Source organism: Bos indicus, chromosome 16 (assembly GCF_029378745.1).
Source record: "Bos indicus isolate NIAB-ARS_2022 breed Sahiwal x Tharparkar chromosome 16, NIAB-ARS_B.indTharparkar_mat_pri_1.0, whole genome shotgun sequence".
Classification (NCBI taxonomy): Eukaryota; Metazoa; Chordata; class Mammalia; order Artiodactyla; family Bovidae; genus Bos; species Bos indicus.
In genome coordinates, this window is record NC_091775.1 from 7,983,403 (window position 1) to 8,006,287 (window position 22,885).

The following is a 22,885-nucleotide window of genomic DNA, read 5'->3' on the forward strand; positions in this document are numbered from 1 at the left end:
TCGTGCCTTATTTCACTTTCTCAGGGTTGTGTGTAGTATTCAGTGTGTTGGTCGTGTCTCTCTGAAGGCTCTATGTCCCTCCCTCCCTGATCTCATCAGAGTCAGTGTTGGAGAGATGGGCTCGTAAGGAGACACAGTGTCCCTCCCTCCTTACCTCTTCTCTGATGAAGTTCAGCACAGGCACCCTGGGCCCTGTGTCCATACCTGTCCCCTCAAATGGAGCACCTGCTGTTGACATTGCTGTTTCAGTGTCCCAAAGGCTCATGAGTACCTGGGATGTGTGCATGAGCCCAAAAAATACGTACAAATGAATCATCAAATCAGGCCAGCCAAATACTCTGCAGAAGCTATTGAGCTGCACTTTACAGGCCTACAAGCCCTGTACTTGCCTTGATTTGAGGCCAAAGAAAGATCCCAGAGCTGACAGAGATATCAAAGGTTTAATAGATGGGATGTCTTACATGTGAAGTAAAAGAGTCCTGCAGAGACACCCACTGTGGATAGCAGAGGACAGGCAGAAGACAGCAGCTGCAGCATTCTTTACTCTGGGGGAATAAGGAGTCTACCAGTTACAGTGGGAATGAACAGCACATTGGCTCATTGGTTACCACAGAAACAAGTAGAGGGCCACATCCCTCTTACCCCTCAGTCTAAATACTCTCATGGGGCAGAGGTCTTTTCTTTGTTAATCTATCAGCCATCTTGCAATGGCCAGAAAATGCAAAGGGAATAAACACGAGGGTTGTTAACATCCTATATATCTATCCGTGCATACTCAGTCACTTAGTTGTGTCCCACTTTTTGTGACCTCGTGGACTATATCCCACCAGGCTACTCTGTCCATGGCATTTTCCAGGCAAGAATATTGAAGTGGATTGTCATTTTCTCCTCCAAAGTATCTTCCCAACCCATGGATTGAACCCATGTCTCCTGCATTGGCAGGCAGATTCTTTACCACTGAGCCACCTGGGAATCCCTACACCCTCCCTTGTACCAAAGTTCCTGTTCTGCCATAATCTGTCAGAAATGGCAGTACAAGGGGTGCTGATCTTAAAATTCATTCAGTCTTCCCTGGTGGCTCAGACAATAAAGAATTCACCTGCAATCCAGAAGACCTGGGTTAAAACCCTGAGTCAGGAAGATCCCCTGAAGAAGGAAATGACTAACCACTCCAGTATTCTTGCCTGGAGAATTCCATGACAGAGGGCCCTGGCAGGCTAGTCTGTGGGCTCACAAATTGCTGAAATCAACTGCATGAGTTATCCACACACATATATAAACATATATAGTGGTTTTTGTGTGTTATAGTTGGTAGGCACGAGCAAGATATGACTGCTATAATTTGCATAAAAGCATGTTATACATGTGTCAAAACATTTGTGATTTCAGGTTGGTTAGCACGAAGGTGAGAGGTCTAATGGGTCTGTAGAAGTGAGAGGTTGAGAACTGACTCTTTCAGCATCTCTATCTCTAGGTTTACAACTGAGATCAGTGTCTTACTGAAGGGCTCCGACTGCACAGAGCACAGACGACTGCCATCGGCTATCCACAGTGGGGTGTCTCTTCAGAACCTTTGGAAAAAGGTCAAGGTGATGCTGTGAGAGCCAGAAGGGCCTCAACTGGAGCAGGAGAAGTGTGTGGGTCGCTCATTCTAATCACTTTGTTGCTCATGGTTGTGTTCCTATGGAATGCGTTGTGGAGAGCATTTGGTGCACTGATGAGTAAAGGGACACAGGCCGGAAACAACATTCAGTTGGAAACAACATTCAGTTGGGATCTGACGGGAGAGGGTTCTGGAAGTTTAGAGTTAAACCCTCTGGAGACTAAGGAAAATGAACATGAAATTAGGAAGAAGGAAATCTGTATAGAATTCTGACTTATTCTTTACACATTAAATGATATGATAGAGAAATTGTGTCCTGGACTTGCATTGTGTTCTGTTTACAATCACCTTTTCTTGCTTTGCTCTTCAAAAATTATTTTTCCAGTAAGAGCTGCTCTTTTCTGCTTTTCCACTAATATGAAAGCCAGGTCTCTGGTCAGCACATCTTGGGTATTGTGTACTGCAGACTCTGTTTTCTATTGCATGTTGAACTATGATAGCCATATCCTAGTGGGCACAAAACTCTTATTGTCACTTGACACTAGAGACCACGTCCTTGTATGCATGTGAGGTAGTGTGTGAGATGTGAACTCTCTCCTCCTGCACTTTCAGTACTTGTGGCTTCCTCTCATGTTTATTCTCACTGTTAATTCCTCGTGTAAAGGGTGCTTCCAGGGGTGGATGAGTCGCAGCACACAGGCCTTGGGGTCCCTGCCTGGGCTCAGTCTCCTGGAGCTCATCTCAGCCTCTGCACCAGCAAAGGCTGATGTGCTGAAGGTGCTTCCATGTGAGAGGTCCACATTCAGCTGCTCCTAGAGACCTTCCATGACTGCAGACGCTAGAGTCTGTGAAGGGTCGACTGGGCTTCTTCACACACTTGCTTTCACAGCCCTGCTGACCTGGTCTCCTGGGGTTGAGCAGTCCCAGCACAGCCAGTCCTGGGGTCACTGCTGCTCTCAGAACCCACTGTTCCATCCAAAGTGTCCTGCCCCTTCTCCTCAACCCCAGGCCTGCCCCATCCTCTGTCCTTTCCTTACACCTTCCCAGTCTCATTCCTCCCGATTTTCCAAGTCTCAGTGCAAACCTGGCAGCTACCAGGTGTTTATGAAGGACCCTTGTCACATCGTTCTGGCTAAATGAACTTGGAAGTGTTTGCCTCTATCCTCTCTAAGGGTCTGGGTAACTGAAGGTTTCCCAGAGCATGTGAGCATTAAGTATCTCCGTGTAATTAAGGTCACTCAAGGCAATAGGAGAGTCTCTGTTATGTGGAATTTTTGTTCTTCCCTCCCCCAGGGTTCACTTCAGTTCAGTTCAGTCACTCAGTCATGTCTGACTCTGCAACCCCATGAATCACAGCACGCCAGGCCTCCCTGTCCATCAGCAAATCCCAGAGTTCACTCAGCCTCACATCCATTGAGTCAGTGATGCCATCCAGCCATCTCATCCTCTGGCATCCCCTTCTCCTCGTGCTCCCAATCCTTCCCAGAATCAGAGTCTTTTCCAATGAGTCAACTCTTCGCATGAGGTGGCCAAAGTACTGGAGTTTCAGCTTTAGCATCATTCCTTCCAAAGAAATCCCAGGGCCGATCTCCTTCAGAATGGACTGGCTGGATCTCCTTGCACTCCAAGGGACTCTCAAGAGTCTTCTCCAACACCACAGTTCAGAAGCATCAATTCTTCAGCGCTCAGCTTTCTTCACAGTCCAACTCTCACATCCATACATGACCACAGGAAAAACCATAGCCTTGACTAGATGGACCTTTGTTGGCAAAGTAATGTCTCTGCTTTTGAATATGCTGTCTAGGTTGGCCATAACTTTTCTTCCAAGGAGTAAGTGTCTTTTAATTTCATTGCCGCAGTGACCATTGGAGTGATTTTGGAGCCCAAAAAAAGAAAGTCTAACACTGTTTCCAGTGTTTCCCCATCTAATTCCCATGAAGTGATGGGACCAGATGCCATGATCTTCGTTTTCTGAATGTTGAGCTTTAAGCCAACTTTTTCACTCTCCTCTTTCACCTTCATCAAGAGGCTTTTTAGTTTCTCTTCACTTTCTTCCATAAGGGTGGTGTCATCTGCATATCTGAGGTTATCGATATTTCTCCTGGCAATTTTGATTCCAGCTTGTGCTTCTTCAAGCCCAGTGTTTCTCATGATGTACTCTGCATAGAAGTTAAATAAGCAGGGTGACAATATACAACCTTGACGTACTTCTTCTCCTATTTGGAACCAGTACATTGTTCCATGTCCAATTCTAACTGTGGCTGCATATAGGTTTCTGAAGAGGCAGGTCAGGTGGTCTGGTATTCCCATCTCTTTCAGAATTTTCCACAGTTTATTGTGATCCACACAGTCAAAGGCTTTGGCATAGTCAAAAAAGCAGATAGGAGATCAATATTTCTCTAGATATTTCATGACTTGTATGTCAGGGTTTTTTGAAACTCTGTATGTAGTGTAAGAAGTTCATGGTAAATCATTCCGTCCTTGTGTAACTAAAATGTGTTTTTATTATAACACAGAGAATTTTTCTCTGAAAAGGCTCTTAAAATTCTATTTTTATTCCCTTATATTTCTCCTGCTTTTTTCTTTCAGCTGCCCAAAGGATGAATCTCATTGACTTTATTCTCATGGCGTTCATTTTGTCCCCCAAACTCATTTATTTTGTAAGGAAAGTTTGTAAATCTTAATCTCTCTCACCTAGTTTTCTCATCACTACTTCCCTCTCCTGTCTGGCAACCACTTATTTGTTCTCTGCATCTATGACTACATTACTGTTTTGTTATTTTAGTTCATTGGTTTTGGTTTTCGGTTTCCACATACAAATGACATCATACTTGTGATGTATGATGTATTTGTCACTCTGACTTATTGTACTTAGCATAATCCCCTCTAGGTCCTTCTATGTTGTCACAAATGACAAGATTTTATTTTTCTTTATGGCTAAGCGATAATCCATGGATACCACCTCTTATGCATTCACATTCTTGATACACACTTTGAAAAAATAACCATAAGTGAAATTGCTGGATCATATGGTATTTCTAATTTTGGGGGAAAACTGCATACTTAGTGTATATAACTTAAGATATAAGTCAATAATGCACCCTAATACCTAAAGTTGGTATTTTCTGTAACTGAATTATTTATAGTGACACTTGGACATCTATCAGTTCAGTTTAGTTGCTCAGTCATGTCCGACTGTTTGCAACCCCATGGACTGCAGCATGCCAGGTTTCCCTGTCCATCACCAACTCCTGGCGCTTGCTGAAATTCATGTCCATTGAGTGGGTGATGCCATCCAGCCATTCCATCCTCTGTTGTACCCTTCTCCTCCTGCCTTCAATATTTCCCAGCATCAGGTCTTTTTCAGGTGGCCAAAGTATTGGAGCTTCAGCTTCAGCATCAGTTCTTTCAATGAATATCCAGGACTGATTTCCTTTATGGTTGAATGGTTTGATGTCCTGCAGTCCAAGGGACTCTCAACAGTCTACTCCAATGCCACAATTCAAAAGCATCAATTCTTCAGCACTCAGCCTTAAAAATTAGTATTTTAGCCTATTTTAAATCAATATTATAGGTGTACAATGGTATCATATAATCTTTTTGATTATATGAATATTTGAATGTTCAAATATAAAAATTGAATATTCCTGACCATCAATGAGATTGATGTTTTCCTACTATTTTGATTATTCTGCAGATCAGCTGCCAACCCAAAGTACTTATCAATTATGCTATTGGTCTTTTTTTGTGTTTACATATTTAATGTGTAACTTTGAGACTAACATTGGTGATTTATGTGCATTGCATATTTGTCATAGTATTTAAGATCAATTTTTAAAAATGAATTCTTTTCTTGTTTCTGTGTATGCTTAGTTGCTCAGTCATGTCTAACTCTTTGAAACCCCATGGATCATAGCCTGCCAGGGTCCTCTGTCTATGGGGATTCTCCAAGCAAGAATACTAGAGTGGATTGCCATGACCTCCTCGAGGGGATCTTCCCAACCTCGAAACCAGGTCTTCCTCATTGCAGGCAGATTCTTTACCATCTGAGCTACCAGGGAAGCCAGTGTTATTTTATATTTTAGTTGTATAGTAGGTCAAATGATTACCCCTTTGTACTTCTCTCTTGTTGACTGGAACTGTCTCTTAGTGATCATGTAGGAAAAAGAAATTTTATCATGATATTGTTACTGTTGGAGAAGGAAATGGCAACCCACTCCAGTATTCTTGCCTGGAGAATCCCATGGACAGAGAAGCCTGGTGGGCTATAGAATATGGGGTCACAAAGAATTGGACACAACTGAAACAACTTAGCATTGTTACTGTACCACTTATCCCCATTACTTTTACTTGAGCACATTTTTACTGACTTTAATGTTACTTCTGAGCATTTTAAATGTGGTAATGTTTTATGTTTATGTTTTATATTATTATTACAGTTTTTCATGTCCTCATCTTTTTTCCAGTTTTTATATTCAGAATGTATAGAGAACTAACCTGGCATTTTTGTTTAATTTATTTATTTAATAAATCTTTTTATTCCTTAACACAAGCTTTTGGCCATTCCAAGTGGTACGTGGGATGTTAGTTACCCAACCAGATATCGAGCTGTGCCCCTTCAGTGGAAGCTCAGAGACCTAACCACTGGATCTCCAGGGAAATACCTTACCTGGCATGTTTTTTCTTTTTAAATAATTTATTTTTTAATGAAGGATAATTGCTTTGCAGTATTTGTTGGTTTCTGCCAAACATCAACATGAATCACCCATAGGTATACATATGTATCCTCACTCTTGAACCTCTCCCCCATCTCCCTTCCCACCCCACCCCACCCTCTAGGTTGCTACAGAGCTCCTTTTTGAGTTCCCTGAGTCATACAGCAAATTCCCATTGGCTATCTGTTTTACACATGATAATGTAAGTTTCCATGTTACTCTCTCCATTCGTCTCACTCTGTCCTCCTGGCTCCACCCTCTGCATCCATAAGTCTGTTGTCTATGTCTGTGTCTCTACGGGTGCTCTGCAAATAATGTCATCAGTACCATCTTTCTAAATTCCATATATACGCATTAGTATACGATATTTATCTTGCTCTTTCTGACTTACTTCACTCTGTGTAATATCTCTATGTTCAGCCACCTCATTAGGAAGAACTCAAGTGTTCCTTTTATGACTGAGTAATATTCCATTGTATATATGTACCACAGCTTCTTTATCCATTCATCTGTCAATGGACATCTAGGGTGCTTCCATGTTTTAGCTCTTGTAAATAATGCTGTAATGAGCATTGGGTCCATGTGTCTTTTTCAATATCTCTAACCTGGCATGTTTCTAATACGTTTTATTTGTGGTAAATAATAACTATAAAATAATTGATAAAACATATTCAGAGTTTGTTTCTTTATACAGTATTTTGTTAACTCTGATGTAATATATTTATATAAATATTTAAGCATAGTCAGAAAATGAACATTTACCAGTAATTTCAAGAACTACAAAAGTATCATTAATATTGAATCTAGATGTCTGTTCTAGTATAATTTAATTTCACCTTATTTTGTTTCATACTTTTTTGCTCTTTTAATGTAAGTTATGCTTTCAGATTTAAGTTTGAACCTCTTTTTCAGACTCATTTCAAGACTTTGAAATGCTGCTCTTTAAAGATTAATTTTATCAAAAATAAATTTTTAGCTGTCAACCATATTGGCTTTTTCAGCATTGCATTTCTTAATGTTTTGTTTTTAACTTTTATTGAGAATTCATTTTCAGCAAGAGGGCTCTTTTTTTTTTTTTTTTTCCTCTCCTTTCTCTTTTCTTCTGTTTAGCATTTTGAAATTATGTACCTCATGAAAAATTACAGCCTTAAGACATGTTTGAGCAAGTGACTGCTGAGTCACTCAATTGTGTCCAACACTTTGTGTCTCCATGGACTGTGTCAACCAGGCTGCTCTGTCCATGGAATTTTCTAGGCAAGAGTACTAGAGTGGGCTGACATTGCCTCCTCCAGGGGATCTTCAAAATCCAGGGAGATATGTTTAGTAGTATTTTTTTTTTCCTTATTTTACTCACTGATAGAAGTAAAATACTGACCTCAAGCATTGAGTTAACCTGAGGTCCCCATAATCCTAACAAGTAAATTAGCATACCAACCAAGAAGGAGTAATACTCATGTGATAGAAAAATTCCCTGTTCTCAGAGATTTATTTCATATATGAACCCAGATGTCTATTTTAGTTTTCTTCATATTTATAGTTGCTCTGACTTTAAAGCAAAGGGCAATTCACCAGGCTCCTCTGTCTCAAAATCTTCTGCTCTTTGATACGTGCCTTAATCTTTTTCAGGGAATTAATGTACTTTGCATCATTTGTCAGTCGGGACTCTTGGTGTCTCTTTCACACATCTGGACTGGTGTGAGTCCTGACATTTTATAAGGTCTGTATAGGCACAGCAATCTTACAGAAAAAATATACCCTACCTATCCCGGCAGAGAATTGTCGTGAGCCGCATTAGGCATTACTGACAAAATGGAGGCATGGCCCCAGACCCCTCTCCTCATTCCGCAGGCACCGTCCTGGGATGAAGGAGTTAGGCCTTGTAATTCTGACATGTCTTTTCCTCTCCTCGGCTGAGTTGACTGAACAGGAATATTAAGGTGCTTCTTGTTCTTGAGAGGAGCATGAGAAGGCACAAAGCCTTCTGCAGCTGTGCTCAGAGAATAATTCATAATTGACATTGGTTTAAGGACTTTTACAAAAGAGTGTTCCAGGATAAGCAGATAGGCTGTAGCTTGAGGCCATAGGAGGGATTGCTATCTGAAGCCTATTTGTGAGGAGAATGTTTATGGCAAAGGAGTTTACTGAATTTAGGGCTTAGAAATAATTAAAACAGTTAGAAGTTAAAGATTTAAGGAATGTTGTGAAGTTAGCATATTTTACTATAGCTTATAGAAGTTAGGAATTTTTAGGGACACTATAGCTAGAAGCATTTTTAAGAGATAGTGAGCTCAGGATGTTAGGGGCAAACAGGATTTAGGAAGATAAGTAGTAAACTGAGGAATGTAGCATGAGTTACAATGTAATCACAAGTTAATTATGGGACACATTAGATGAGGTAGATAATAGATGATAAGGCTGATTCCCAGAGAATCACTGAAGCAGGAACTCTGCTTGAAGAGCAACAATGATTTATGGAGATAATAAATCTGGGAGAGGGGGAACTGAAAATATCAAACCTCTGACCTAATACTTTTGTAAAAGTATAAAAGAGAATCATAAGCTTGAAATAAACAGGCAGTCCAAGAAAACTTGGAGGCTGTCTCATTACTCACCAACACCGTTCATCTCTTCTGGTTGAATCCCTGGCTGCTGGAGCTGGACTCCAGCAGAGAAGCACAAGTGATTTTCTGTTCTTCTTGGTCACATTTCTGTCTTATATCAGAATGTTTTGGTTCATATTCTGATCAATAGAAGTGATATTTATTATGCCTTATCAGTTATTTTATCACCTTAAAAATGCAACTAATTATACTTACAAAGTTACTTGCACACATATTTTCTGTATTGAAATCTAATTCTCTATTATTTTTCTTTTATATTTTATTTTGTCTATGGGAATAATAATAATTACATTTACAGCTGTTAGATGTACCAGCTATTTTAAACACACACATATAATTTATTCTTCACAACAACTCTACAAAATAGATGATATTATGTCTCAGATTAGAACGACAAGGTAGGAAAAGCACAGTTAACCGTTCCTAGGATACAGACCAAGTAAATGGTAAACTAAGGATTCGTACTCAAGAAGCCTTATTTCAGAGTTTATATTTTAATTTTTTTTTAATTTTATTTATTTTTTTAAATTTTATTTTATTTTTAAACTTTACATAATTGTATTAGTTTTCCAAATATCAAAATGAATCCGCCACAGGTATATATGTGTTCCCCATCCTGAACCCTCCTCCCTCCTCCCTCCCCATACCATCCCTCTGGGTCGTCCCAGTGCACTAGCCCCAAGCATCCAGTATCTTGCATCGAACCTGGACTGGCAACTCGTTTCTTACATGATATTTTACATGTTTCAATGTCATTCTCCCAAATCTTCCCACCCTCTCCCTCTCCCACAGAGTCCATAAGACTGTTCTATACATCGGTGTCTCTTTTGCTGTCTCGTACACCGCATTATTGTTACCATCTTTCTAAATTCCAAATATATGCGTTAGTATACTGTATTGATGTTTTTCCTTCTGGCTTACTTCACTCTGTATAATAGGCTTCAGTTTCAGAGTTCATATTTTAAAATTTATTTTATATCTCACATAGCATCTTTACTACTTTCTTCATTAAAATCACATATAACATAAAATAAATTTTTTCAAACAACTGATGGTGTGCTTACTTGTTGACAGTATCAAAATTAAGTGATTTTCACAATATAAAGCAAGTTCAGTAAAGAGCAATAAATATGGAATTTTTGTTGTTCATTTGCTCAGTCATGTCTGATTCTTTGTGAACCTATGGACTACAGCATGGGAGAATTCCCTGTCCTTCACCATCTCCTGGAGCATGCTCAAACTCATGTCAATTGAGTCTGTAATGCCATCACAAAATCTCTTTCTCTGTTGTCCCCTTCTCCTCATGCCTTCAGTCCCTCCAAGCATCAGAGTCTTTTCTAATGAGCCAGGTCTCTCTGCATCAGGTGGGCCAAATTATTGGAGTTTAAACTTCAACATCAGTCCTTCCAATAAATATTCAGGATTATATAATGTCCTTATAGTCCCAGGGACTCTCAAGAGTCTTCTCCAAATCCACAGTTCAAAAGCATGAATTCTTTGCTTCTCAGCTTTCTTTATGGTCCATCTCTCACATCTGTACATGACTACTGGAAAAACTATAGCTTTGACTAGATGAAACTTTGTTGGCAAAGTAATGTCTCTGCTTTTTAAAATGCTGTCTAGGTTTATCATAGCTTTTCTTCCAAGGAGCAAGCGTCTTTTAATTTCATGATTGTAGTCACCATTTGCAGTGATTTTGGAGTCCAAGAATATGAAGTCTGTCATCATTTCCCCATTGTTTCCCCACATATTTGCCATGCAATAATGGGACTGAATGCCATGATCTTCATTTTTGAATGTTGAGTTTTAGCTGGCTTTTTCACTCTCATCTTTCACCTTCATCAATAGATTCTTTAGTTCCTCTTCTATTTCTGCCATAAGAGTGTTGTCATTTGCATATCTGAGGTTATTGATACTTTTCCTGGCAATCTTGATTTCATCTTGTACTTCATCCACCCCAGCATTTTACATGATCTACTCTACATAGAAATTAAACAAGAAGGGTGAAAATATAGTCTTGACACATTCCTTTCCCAATTTGGAACCAGTCTGTGGTTCTATGTTCAGCTCTAATTGTTGCTTCTTAACCTGCATAGAGGTTTCTCAGGAGGTAGGTAAGATGGTCTGGTATTCCCATCTCTTTGAGAAATTTCCACAGTTTGTAGTGATTCACACAATCCAAGGCTTTTTCATAGTCAATGAAGCAAAAGTAGATGTTTTTCTGGAATTCTCTTGCTTTTTCTATGATCCAACAGATGTTGGCAATTTGAGCTCCAGTTCCTCTGCCTTTTTAAAATCCAGATTAAACTTCTGGAAGTTATCAGTTTATGTAATATTGAAGGCTCACTCGGAGGAATTTGAAAAATACTGTGTGAGCATGTGAAATGAGTGCAATTGTGTTGTAGTTGGACATGGCAATGCCTTTCTTTGGGATTGGAATGAAACTGACCTTTTCCAGTCTTTTGGCACTGCTTCAGATTTCCAAATTTCCCAAAGTGGAAAAACAAGTAGTGTGAGAAATAAAATTGCCTAGAGACACAGTGGAGCTTCCCTAATAGCTCAATTGGTAAAGAATCCACCTGCAATGTAGGAGACCCCAGTTTGATTCCTGTATTGGAAAGATCCACTGGAGAAGGGATTGATTCCTGTATTGGAAAGATCCACTGGAGAAGGGATAGGCTATCCACTGCAGTATTCTTGGGCTGCCCTTGTGGCTCACCTTGTATAGAATCTGCCTGCAATGCAGGAGACCTGGGTTCGATCCCTAGGTTGACAAGATCCCCTGGAGAAAGGAAAGGCTACCTGCACTAGTATTCTGGCCTGGAGAATTCCATGGACTATACAGTCCATGGGTCACAAAGAGTCAGACACCACTGAGCAACTTTCACTTCACTTCGCTTCACTTCAGAGACACATTACAGATCATAGTACATAGACAGAAATCGCAGGCAGAGGGCAGTGATATCCCTGACCTAAGCATACAGGTGAAAAATCCACCTGTGATGCAGGAGATGCAGGAGGCACGGGTTCAGTCCCTGGGTCAGTATGATCTCCTGGAAGAGGTCATCACAATCCACTCCAGTATCCTTAACTGGAAAATCCCAAGAAGAGCCTGACAGGCTACGGCCCATAGGGTCACAAAGAGTCAGACATGACTCAAGTGACTGACCACAGGTATGGAACATACAGAGATTAAAGTTTAGGTGCACTGAGGTAGTTGTAAGTTGCAAGGCAGAGTTCAACATAAGAGGAATCTATATAGAAAAAGAGCACCAAAACTCTGCATAGCAATTGCTCTGAGTCTTCACAGAATATTAGACTACATATGTGTAAAATGAAAGTTTATGAGACAAGGAAAAAGAACAATAAGGTGATGATATAAGCTAAATAGTTCTCAGATTACATGAAGTGCAGAGATATTAAAGATAACAACAGTACAGGAAACTCAACTGTCAATAACCTATGGTATTCAGTAAGGTTCCCTGGAGGTTAATATTTTGGTAGAAAAACAATGACAGTAGTAAGCCTAATTTATCCAGGCTAGAAGCAAGATAGTAATATTATTAATAATAAGAAGCCTAAATTTTCTCCAGAAAAACATGTGTTTTACACTCACTATAGCAATCCTTAAAAATAAGTCTAGAGAAAAATCAACCTGAGAATAATTGAATTGAATTCTAGAACAAAAGTCAGGCTTATTTTCAAGAAAAAAAAATTAATTCTAGACTTTCAGCAATGTAGTAGGTATAATGTTCAACACCCAATTAAGCATTTCCCTGGTGGTTCAGAAGTAAAGAACCTGCCTGCAATACAGGAGAGGCAGGTTTGATCCCGGGTCAGGGTGATCCCCTGGAGGAGGACATGGTAATTGGTCATAGTAATTGGACATGTCTTACTCACTAAACCACCACACCATCCAATTAGAAAATTTCTACACATGCCAAGAAACAGGAAAATGTGACTCGCTGGCAGAAGACTAATAGTAGAAAAGATGAGAGTACCAAAACAGTACTTTGTGTATTTCTATGATATAGGATTCAAGAAATTAAAGGAAAAATAGAAAGATGAAAATGTAGCTGTAAAGAAGTCTCTGCCAAAGAGAGGCTATTTGATGATACTAAAAGCAGATTAGATACTGCAGCAACAATGAACACACTTGGAAAATATCAATAGGGATTATCCAAACTTGAGTGCAGAGACAGGACTTCCCCAATGTAATAGCTCTGTGGTAAAGAATTCGCTTGCAGTGCAAGAGACACAGGAGATGCAAGTTTGATTCCCGTGTTGGAAAATTCCCTTGGAATAGGAAATGTCCAACCACTCCAGTATTCTTTCTGGGAAATTCTATGGATAGAGGAGCCTGGTGGGCTACAGTACAAAGGGTTGCAAAGAGTCAGACACGACTGAGCATAGACCAGAGTGCAGACATGGAAAACAGACCAGTGGTTTCTAGTTGGTAAGTGAAGGAATAGTGGGAAGAGACTGCTAGTGGGCACTAAGTGTCTAAAAGTAAGATAGTGTGTGATGCACAAAACTTAATAAGGCTTGGGATTATCATGTCCATGAGAAGGGCATGATACTAAATTACTAATGAGAATTATACCAAACATGCCAGTGGACTACTAACAATTATTTCTATATTGAGGAGATACTATTACAATATCAAATTAAAATATTTTTCAGATAAAAAAATAGTATATGATTATGATCCATGTTTTCTGTGGCTAAATGCATAATTTACATTATTTACATAAGTTGTTATGGGAATGTATTTTAGACTAGGTACAGGTTTAGTTAGGTTTAAAGTAACATAGGAATTAATAAAAATCTGTATTACTCACCACCTGGTGAATCAGCTCTGATCATGCACTAGCTCTCACATTATAATTAGCCCACACTTTAATAGCCCACACTACTGTCTGTGTATGCATCAGTGGATTTGGACTCTGTGGGGTTGCAAAGAGTCAGACATGACTGAGTGACTAACACAATATCAAGGAGACTATAATATGGGCTTCCCTCGTGGCTCAGAGGTTAAAGCATCTGCCTGCAATGAGGGAGACCTGGGTTCGAACCCTGGGTTGGGAAGATCCCCTGGAGAAGGAAATGGCAACCCACTCCAGTATTCTTGCCTGGAGAATCTCATGAACAGAGGAGCCTCGTGGGCTACAGTCCACAGGGTATAGCTACATTTAAAAAAATAATTAAATGCAAATACAACTTCGGTAGATTTACTCTGTGGAATAGAAACAACACCTGAAGTTACACATATATTAATATTATTATATTATCTTTTATTTCATTCAAAGACATGCAAATAACTTTAAAAGCAACCTTTATTTATCATGGGTCCTATACATTGAATTGGGCTTCCCAGATGGCTCACTCACAAAGAAACTGCTGCCAACACAGGAACACAGGAGTTGTAGGAGACTCAGGTTCAATCCTTGGGTCGGGAATATTTCCCTGGAGGGGGAAATGGCAACCCACTCCATTGGGAAATCCCATAGACAGAGGAGCCTGGTGGACTACAGTCCATGGGGTCACAAAGAATTGGACAACTGAGCAACTGAGAAGGCAGCAGAGCATACATAGAATTAGGTAAAAATGAAGATTTGGAGGAAGTCAACAGTATTTGTCAAGAGCAAAGGAAGTTTGTAATTCTCTAGAAAATTACCAGATGCCAGAGAACTAAAATAATAGTTTAATTGCATGCATTTTTATACAGCATTTTTGGATTTCCTAAAATTACTCACTTATATCATTGAGACAGTCTCACAGAAGCCTTCTAATACCTAGCCTGTATGCAAATAAAAAGAAAATAATGATCACTGTCATAAGCAACCCTATGTGTGTGTATACACACACACACACACACACACACACACACACACACACACACATATATATTAAAACAAAGGAATCAAGTACTCAGGAGTGATATATACCATTAAAATATGTAATTGTTGAATGTGGATAAGTTTTAGCCTTTTGCCCGGTTCCTTTACCAAAAGCTTGGGTATTAATTGAACCAAATAAAAAAGTTGTGTGGAGAACAGCCAGATAATTTATTAACTCTTAAACTGGGCCATAAGTCTGTTCAAAGGCTAATTAGATCAACCTGAGAATGTATCAATCACATAATGACTCAGAGTATTTATATTAGTCATATATAATATATTCATGAGAAACTGCTAATATCTAACCTTGTGGTTTCGCAATGATGTTAGTTCAATGAGGAAATGAAATCCATGTATGATTCACTGAATCAGACAAAGGAGGGCTTCTGAAAGCACATGTATAGATAAAGCACATGTATAGACCTTTTAAAGCACATATAAACCCAAAATTGGTGAGATGAAATGAGTTTTAAAATATTTAATTATCAAGGTTTTGACCCAAATAAACAGTACTAGATACATCTCCATTAGGAGGTAATGAATGATGAGGTTATTTTGTGGTGATTTCTTTCATCATGAGGCAAGATATTGTGACCTACCGAGGCACAAAGTCAGGCCTGTGTGACAGTGCTCCATTATCAAATGGAAGTGGGGATGAAGGAGACAGGGCTTGAACAGGGCTGAGGGAAAAGTAGCTTGTGTGAGGAAGTAGCTCACATGTCCATGGCTCCTACTCATATATGACATTCTTGAACCCAATAAAGACAGTACTGCATGATATAAAGAGACCACCCAAAGCTGACAGCTGTGGCCATCTAGTTTCTGTCTGGGAATACCTCTAAAGGACAGGGGTGAATGGAGACTTGCCAAGGAGACTTGTAACAGAGCACAGCCAAGTGCAGACCTCAGCACAGCCATACCTGTGAGCTATTAAGCTGCACCCTGTCACCAGGCAACAGGTCCTGTTCAGCCATTTGCAATGGGCTCCTCCCCCAAGGAAGCAACTACCAGTGAGTGACCGTTAGTGAGGACATTCAGCCAAGTTCACTGGAGCAGGGATTGTCAAGTGGTCAGTGAGGTAAGAGTCAATCCCAGCCTTCCCCCAAAGGTGCTCCAGTTCATCCAGCCACAGGCCAGCGGGTGTTCTGGGGGAGCAGGGGACATGTTGGGGGCTGTGTCCTGCTGACCTCCAGAGCCTTTACTGTGGCCCCTACTGGCCGGGCCCAGGCCTTGAGGAGGCAATGACTCTCTCCCCTCCTCTGCCACCTTCTGACAGCCCCGTCTGCCTGGGATACCATCTGGAGGACCTGCTCCCATACCTCCCACCACATGGCCGACCTTAGGATCCTGAGGGCCAGTTGGGTTGGGTGCCCGGCTCCCTCAGCACTGACGGCTGAGCAGGGTCTCAGGACCCAACACTGAGGGCGCTGCCAGCTGAGCTCTGACTCAGCCAGGACTAGACCCTGGAGGGTAAGTCCTGCCTCAGGACCTGCCCTTTCTTGTAAGAACAGAGACTAACACTCATGAGATATTTATGGGAACAGTTACCTGACCTTGACCTGACCCCCAGAACAAGGGCTCTGACACCAAGATGTTTATAACTCACCATATCCCTCTTTCACTTTCCTAGGAAAGAGTTTTGATGAGAGCTTTCAGGGAGTTTAGGGTTTTTAAGGCATGAGCCACTCCTCTCCTTTCAGGGCCCTCAGTACACTTTTCTGGGCTCCATAGCCTGACCTTCTGTTTGATGTTTTTGGAAACAGGATAGGAAGATATTTTTGTTCCATATGAATTTGTTAAAAAAAGAGAGAGACTCACTGTCTTTGCCCAGTGACTCATGAACAAAGCAGCCCTGGTGACAAGGATGGGGTCAGCATGAGCTTAGCAATGCTGAATTCTACTCCTGAAGCTGGCCTGGCTATAGACACTGCTGAGTGTCCATATCCCAACAATGGAGACTGACCCTGAGTTCTCTGAGGTAATTAGCCAGCTACACGGTGGCAGACTGACTATAGTATATCACTTTCTTTATACAATTGGGTAATATCTTGGTTTTACTGGAAAATACAGTCACTCGGAAAATGAATTTGCTTTCCTTGTCCACAGTGCTTCCCCCCAGACTACCATGACTGCTATATCCACTGTCATCGTTTCCCACACAGCTTTGCTTCTGAACTAAATACTGCAGAATTCCCTTTCTAGTGTGTTTCTACATTGGGTAGGCTACAAGAGCTACACTCCTGTGAAACTTCAAGGAGGCTTTGAAATAACTATTTTATAGTGCACATACTCTTCCTAATGACTCAGTTACACACTCATTTTGCACTGCTCTGTAGGAATTTGGCAGCTGTAATTAAATTGATATAATGAATCAGTCCTAAGCAGTCAATTGTATTGAAAGATATATCATCCTGGCTGGCCCAAACTTAATTAATCATAAGGTCTTTAAAAGAGGGTGTGTGCATGCTCAGTTGCTAAGTCATGTCTGACTCTTTTGCAGCCCCATAGATGGTAGCCACCAGGCTCCTCTGTCCATGGGGTTTCCCAGGCAAGAATCCTGGAGCAGATTGTTATTTCCTTTTCCAGGGGATCTTCCTGACCCAGGGATCGAAGCCACGTCTCCTGCATTGGCAGGCTGGTTCTTTACTATTGAGCCACCTGGGAAGCCCTGTTAAAAGAGGATCAATGAGTCAATGAAGTCGCTTAGTCGTGTTGGACTCTGCAACCCCATAGACTGTAGCCGACCAGGCTTCTTCGTCCATGGGATTTTCCAGGCAAGAGTACAGGAGTGGGTTGCCAATTCCTTCTCCAGGGGATTTTCCCAACCCAGGGACCAAATCTGGGTCTCCTGCATTGCAGGCAGACTCTTTACCATCTGAGGAAGCCCCTACAAGAGGATAGACCCTTTCTATGTCCAGAGGATCCTGGCTTCAGTTCATATAGTTCCAGCCATGATTTTTAGTTCCTGACTGTATGCCTTGCCAGCTTTCTGTTCTTTAATTAGCCAGCACAGATGTGTGAACCAATCCCTTGTAATAAATGTTGCTTCTTTATTGAATTTCTGTGCACAAAAGTAATACATTTTACCACACCACAAAAAAGTATTTTAAACACCATTTTAAACACCACACAAAATATTTTTATTAATTACATTTCTTTATTATTTATTATATTTTTTACAACTGATGGACCAATGTTGTCACATGATTATTAAGTAAGCACCATAATTTATGTAAGGAGTTACTCTTTCTTTTGTAGAGTTCTATGGGTTTTGACAAATGCATCATACCACGTGTCCACCATTATAATATTTTATGAATAGTTTTAAGAACCTAAAGACTCCTGGGCTCCATTTATTCATCCCTGCTTCCCCTCCCCTTCCACCAAGCTCTTCCACCAAACTTCTGGCAAGCCCTGATCTTTTTAACACCTGTAGAGCTTTGCCTTTTCCAGAATGTCATATAGGTGAAAGCACCCATTTTTATTCAGGCTTTTGAGACTGACTTCTTTCACTTAGTAATATCTGTTTAAAATTTCTCAATTTTTACCAAGGCCCAGTAACTGATTTCTTTTTATTTCCAAATAATAATCTTTTGTATGGATGTATCACAGTTTATTCACTTATTGAGGGAAAACTTGATTAGTTTCATTTTCGGCAATTATGAATAAAGTTGCTCTAAACATCTGTGTGAAGGGTTTCAGGTTTTCAGTGCATTTGGATAATTTACATGGAGTGTGATTGCTGTATTATATGGTAGGCAACCTATATTTAGTTTCATAAGAAACCCACAAAGTGCTTTTACCATTTTACATTCCAACAACAGTTAATGGATTGAGTTTCTCTTGCTCTGCATCTTCACCAATATTTGGTGTTGTCTGTGTTTTTGGAGTTTAGCCATTGTGATAATTGGATAGTATTTCTGCTTTATTGACTATGCCAAGGCCTTTGACTGTGTGGATCACAATAAACTGTGGAAAATTCTGAAAGAGATGGGAATACCAGACCACCTGACCTGCCTCTTGAGAAACCTATATGCAGGTCAGGAAGGCACAGTTAGAATTGGACATGGAACAACGTACTGGTTCCAAATAGGAGAAGTATGTCAAGGCTGTATATTGTCACCCTGCTTATTTAACTTCTATGCAGGGTACATCATGAGAAACGCTGGGCTTGAAGAAGCACAAGCTGGAATCAAGATTGCCGGGAGAAATATCAATAACCTCAGATATGCAGATGACACCACCCTTATGGCAGAAAGTGAAGAGGAACTAAAAAGCCTCTTGATGAAAGTGAAAGAGGAGAGTGAAAAAGTTGGCTTAAAGCTCAACATTCAGAAAACGAAGATCATGGCATCTGGTCCCATCACTTCCTGGAAAATAGATGGGGAAACAGTGGAAACAGTGTCAGACATTATTTTTTGGGGCTCCAAAATCACTGCAGATGGTGATTGCAGCCATAAAATTAAAAGACACTTACTCCTTGGAAGGAAAGTTGTGACCAACATAGATAGCATATTAAAAAGCAGAGACATTATTTTGCCAATAAAGGTCCATCTAGTCAAGGTTATGGTTTTTCCATGGTGACGTATGGATGTGAGAGTTAGACTGTGAAGAAAGCTGAGCACTGAAGAATTGGTGCTTTTGAACTGTGGTGTTGGAGAAAACTCTTGAGAGTCCTTAGACTTCAAGGAGATCCAACCGTTCCATCCTAAAGGAGATCAGTCCTGGGTGTTCGTTGGAAGGACTTATGCTGAGGCTGAAACTCCAATACTTTGGCCACCTCATGAGAAGAATTGACTCATTGGAAAAGACCCTGATGATGGGAGGGACTGGGGGCAGGAGGAGAAGAGGATGATGGAGGATGAGATGGCTGGGTGGCATCACCGACTCGATGGACATGAGCTGGGTTAGACTCTGGGAGTTGGTGATGGACAGGGAGGCCTAGTATGCTGCGATTCATGGGGTCACAAAGAGTCGGACATGACTGAGTGACTGAACTGAACTGAACTGATCCCCTTTTAACAGAAATGTTGATGTATGGCCAAACCAATACAGTATTGTCAAGTAATTAGCCTCCAATAAATTTATATTAAGAAAAGCAAAAAAAAAATTAATTTTTCATTCTTTCTTACTTTACTTTAGACCATACTTTTGTATTTATTTATTTAGTAGTGTAGCTATTGTGTAGTACCTGAAAACTTTAATCCTAGAACCAGGTTTCTTAGATTCAAATTCCAACTCTACATTTTACTGCTTGGTGACATAGGTTAACTACTTAAAATATGTTTCAGTTACCTTATGGACTTCCACAGTAAGGAGCTCAAGTGCTAAAGAATCCACCTGCAATGCAGGAGACCTGGGTTTGATGCCTTGGTCTGAATGATCCCCTGGAGGAGGGAATGGCAACCCACTCCAGAATTCTTCTTTCATGAATCCAGTGCACAGAGGTTTTAGTCCATGGGGTCACAAAGAGTTGGACAGGGATGAATGATTTTCACTTTTATCAGTAATCTTATGGATAAGATATACCTTACAGAGTTGTTACAGTAATTAAGCTTACATTATTATGGAACATATAAATAACAATGAGTATCTTCCCTGTACTAAAATCTTTTGTTGTTTAATTGTATAAAATAAGTTCATTTTTTATCAGAGGGAAGGTATTTAGAATGTAATCAATTCCAAATTGATAGAGTAATGGTAATTATTTTAATTTTAAATGACTGTTTAGGAGAACTCATTTACATAATGATAGCAATCTTCAATTGCTACATCGATACCATATTCACCTATTAGTACAGTATTTAAATTATAATTCAGTAACTTCACAGCCATAGGTCTTTTCACAAACCTTCAATATTGGGAAGGGCAACCTAAGGTATTTTTAATTTTTGTTTTGTTTTGTTTTCTTTTAATGAAAGGGAGAAAGATATGTTTTAACCACCACTATTTTGTAATTGTGTTTGGTCATGACTTTGACTTGATGAAACTGAGTTCAGTATAATAAACGAAGTTGCATGTTCAAGATTTTGATCCTATATTTATTGTTACCTATTCAATAAACTGAATTCTTAAAATTTCAATTCTCTCTAGAAGATGCCACAGCTAAGTATCTTAATTTCAATACATAAGCAGATTGTTATTGGTACTCTGATTCACCTACCACAACTGAATAGCCTGTGGCCTGACCCTAGGAGGGTACAAATTTCAGAGACTTAATTATTACAAACAGTATGTCTTCTGTTTTAAGTCTCTAGTGGAGAGTAACTCTAAGTCACTTATGCAAGGAACTGATTTAAGTTTCATGACCTTGAAAAATGCTGCTACCTCCATTTAGGTTAAAGGTCTAATAGCTTTGACCATTTTGGGAGAACTGTCAGTAGGTAATATGTCCTAAATTTGGCCGGTTTCATATGAGCACTGTTAAGACATTACAGGACTTCCATGGTATTCCAATGGTTAGGACTCTGAATTTTCACTACCCAGGCCCAGGGTTCAGTCCTTGGTCAGGAAACTAAGATCCTGCAAGCCTCAAGGTATGGAGAAAAAAAGAAAAGAAGAAAATCCCACCTCCCTTCCAAAATATTATTAAACCCCAGAACTAAGTTGTGCTTGTCATGGGCATCATGATTAAGAATTTTTCTATCTCATCAAAATTTTTGAGACCTGATGTGAGCAGACTTGGTGACTGGGGAATTCACTGATGTTCTGTGCTAATTTCTGAGAAGAGCTGAAAATTCTGCAGCTTAGCTGGGCCCCAGTCTTCTCCTGGATAGCGTATTCAAAAGCAGAGACATTACTTTGCCAACAAAGGTCCGTCTGGTCAAGGCTATGGTTTTTCCAGTGGTCATGGATGGATGTGAGAGTTGGACTGTGAAGAAAGCTGAGCATAGAAGAATTGATTCTTTTGAACTGTGGTGTTGGAGAAGATTCTTGAGAGTCCCTTGGACTGCAAGGAGATCAAACCAGTCCATGCTAAAGGAGATCAGCCCTGGGTGTTCTTTGGAAGGGATGATGCTAAAGCGGAAACTCCAGTACTTTGGCTACCTCATGCAAAGAGTTGTCTCATTGGAAAAGACTCTGATGCTGGGAGGGATTGGGGGCAGGAGGAAAAGGGGACGACAGAGGATGAGATGGCTGAATGGCATCACCGACTTGATGGACGTGAGTGTGAGTGAGCTCCAGGACTTGGTGATGGACAGGGAGGCCTGGCCTGCTGCGATTCACGGGGTCGCAAAGGGTTGGATACGACTGAGAGACTGATTTGAACTGAAATGAAGTCTTCTCCTGAGAGCCTGCTGCTTGCAAGAAGCACTGTTTCCCTCTTCTTCCAGCTCTGCCCCAGAAGAGACAGGTGCAGATTGGTGGGAAGGTGAGAGGTTCTGTGACTAACAGTGGGAACTGCCTCTTCCTCAACCTGGACCTTAGCAAATGAACTGGTGTCAAGGAGAAAAGACAAGTATATCTTTTCTTATTGCTTTTCTCCTCACTGCCTTCAACCCCAATGTGATGCAGCATCATGCTTAAGATCAAAGGTATGAGATCAATCCCTGAGTCTTTGGAGTGTAAGCACTGACTCCAAGACCCTACACTACCAGGGAACTAAACCTAGGGAGTGTCAAATTGTGAGAATTCACACAAAGGAAACCACTTGAATATAAGACCCAGTATCACACAATGACCAGTAGCACCCTCTGCAGGAAGCCTCATTCAAACAACAAACAAGACAAAAATACAAACCTAATCATCAGCAGACAGAATAACCACCTCACTCAGCCCTGACCATCAGAGGGAAAAAAAGAAAAAACTCAATGCAAATCTCACCTGTAGGAAGCTTAGACAAACCACTGGACCAAACTTCAGAGGGCAGAAACCAAAAGGAAGAAAGAATTCAACCTTGAAGCCTGGGAAAAGGAGACCTCAAACACAATAAGTTTAAAAAAAAATTAAAAGGCAGAGGAATATTGCACAAATGATGACCAATCAGGAAACAAAGAACTACAAATAATTGAAGAGGAAATAGGCAAACTACCTGAAAAAGGATTC

The 22,885-nt window shown here is 40.3% G+C and overlaps 1 long non-coding RNA gene across 1 annotated transcript; it reads right to left on the reverse strand.

Annotated features, from left to right (window-relative positions):
• Nucleotides 1-8,944: 8,944 nt before the first annotated feature.
• On the reverse strand, nucleotides 8,945-15,941 carry LOC139176551 (uncharacterized). The gene is made up of 3 exons (XR_011561013.1): nucleotides 15,760-15,941; nucleotides 14,696-14,739; nucleotides 8,945-9,058 (listed from the first exon to the last, which is right to left on the reverse strand). It is a non-coding gene; the product is annotated as an uncharacterized lncRNA (long non-coding RNA).
• Between the last annotated feature and the right edge of the window lie 6,944 nt (nucleotides 15,942-22,885).